Source organism: Pinus tabuliformis, chromosome 6 (genome assembly GCF_031772625.1).
Source record: "Pinus tabuliformis cultivar Carrire ecotype Pingquan chromosome 6, CPIR1, whole genome shotgun sequence".
NCBI lineage: Eukaryota > Viridiplantae > Streptophyta > Pinopsida > Pinales > Pinaceae > Pinus > Pinus tabuliformis.
The window spans coordinates 1,250,907,808-1,250,910,367 of NC_142292.1; positions in this window are offsets into that span (position 1 = coordinate 1,250,907,808).

The following is a 2,560-nucleotide window of genomic DNA, read 5'->3' on the forward strand; positions in this document are numbered from 1 at the left end:
TTTGTTGATTTGAAGAGATGGATCGATTATGGGTAGTGACCTGGGCTATGGGCCTGAAAAAGTGGCTCAAATCCCAAAGTCATTGGCATAACACTAGAAAATTTGATCTCTGGTCACTAGCAGGCAAGCCTATGAGAGAAACTTTGGTTTTCTGGTCATTCCCTTACTCATAGCATGAGAGCGACATCAGTGGGACCCAGGGACAGGTTTTCTTAGTGGCTGACATGCCTCCTAAAGATTCTGAAGCTGATTTTGGATGTTTGTATGGTGTGTTTTCATGGGTTCCACTTCCTTAACATGACTTGGGAGGTTGAGTCATATCATAGTGGCCTCTCATTGACTGTTTACCCTAGTCGGTCAGTTGCTTGGGTAGATGTGGGAGGAGGGTGTTACAGAGTGGGTTTCAAAGCATGGTTCACCCCTCAAAGTGGATGGGCTATGTATTGGTCATGCATGCATGTCAGTTTCATGTGTGTCTCTCACCCTTGCATTCCATGTGCTTGTTGCATTTTCATGATGTTGTTCATGGTTGTAGTGATGTCATCATCTGAAATTTGAGGTGTTATTGTGGAATGCATCATTGTGAGTGTATGACTAGTACATGTCGATTTATGGTGTTTACATGTATTGTTGTAGTATGCTTGGTTACATTCTTGTATACTTGGTTGCATGTATCATTCTTGCAAGTTTCATTTCACGTATTATTCATCCATGCTTGATCATATGTGTTTATGTATATGTCTGGATGGTTATGCATCACTTATGCATGTTCATGTCGCATGTGGTCAAGTGTATAGTGACATAATGATGGTGGTTGTCATGCATGAGGTCATGGTGTTTGTTATTGTTGAGGTCATGCATTGATGATTGGACCCTAGATAGGATGGTGGTTGCATGGTTATATTCTTATCTTTTATGTTTCTATATGTTCTCATGATTATGCTATACATGTATCACATTGATTTGTTGATCTTCTAGACAACGTATCCTCCACGAGTTGTAATAAGGTACATTGGTTTAGATGACATGATACACCTTGCAGGAAGAAATATCAGATGGCTAGAAAGATGGTTGACTACAAAGACTCTCCCTGTGATTCTGAAGAGTGGTATGGTGTCAGGAACTCTTCCGATTTGGCAATTACACTTAGAAGATTAAAGGAAGAGATACGAAGTTTTAAGGCAAATAATGACATAATCATATAGGCATAGGAAAAAAAAGCAGAGGTAAATGGAGTAATACTTCAGATTTTGTTAGATTTACAACAAAACAAACCATGTCGGATCATCCATGAGTAGGAGGATAGAAATAATGGGGCATATGGTAGTAGATCACATGGTGGTCAAAGATTAGGTAGAGATGACAGAATCAGAGATGGCAGATTTTTGGACACTCTAGATAGGAGAAGGGATAGACACAAGTATGATTCTAGTTCTGATTCATATAGGCATCATGATCGTCATCGTCATCTTCCTTATAGGAGGAGTGATAAGGGTTATTTGCTGGATGAGTTTAAGAAAGCAAAGCCACCAATATTTGATGGAGAGATGAAGAAACCACAAGATGCAGAGGCATGGTTGCTTGGCATGTGAAAATTCTTGAGGTTGCATGAGTATTCATAGAACATGAAATATAGAGTGGCTAAGTTCAGTCTCAAAGGTAAAGCATACATTTTGTGGGAATATGTGTAGAATGTCAGATGTATTCATGAGGAGGATTTGACTTTCAATGAGTTTGAGCGAGTAGTCAAGAAGTACTTTTCAAAGAGATACTTTGATGACATAACAAAAGAATTTTATGAGATAAAAATGGCTTCCATGATAGATGATGAGTACACTAGTAGGTTCTTGGAGTTACTGAGGTATGTGCCTTATCTCATAGAGGAAAAGTCCAACATTCAGGGGTTCAATAGTGGGTTATTGTTTGCATTTAAATATAGAATTTAGTTTGATGAGGCTAGATCACTGGAGGAGGCCATTTGGAAGCTAAGGCATTGCTATGAACATTCAAATCACAAAACCAAGACTAAGACAGACTTGAGAGGTAATGCAAAGAAAAAAGGAAAATGGGGCAGAAAGAGAGCAAGGCCTCAGGATAAAGGTAACAAGGAGAATGTTGCACCACCTAAGAAGTTCAATACATCGAATAGAGGACAAGGATTCCAGTAAGGAGAACAGAACAAGGAGACAGGTTGGAATCTTGTAGAGTGTTGGACTTGTGGAAAAGATCATCGCTAAATAGGTTGTCCATAGAATCAGGGTGGTAGACCTCAGATATACATTGTGCAAGAGGCAAAAACTGTTGGGGATGTTGGTCAGAGTATTCCACATATCTATGGAGTGTTAGATAAAAAAACATGTAGAGCATCAGGCATCTATCATTGAGATGGATGCTAAGATTTGTGATCAAGTTATTTCTATTTTGATTGACTCTAGATCTAATTATAGCTATGTTAGTCCTCCGGACTTGCTGGATAATAGTGGTTTGAGTAAGGAATCTCATGCAGATTCTTGGTTAGTGCAGTTGGCTATAGGTACACAGAAATGAGTTCATCATTGGG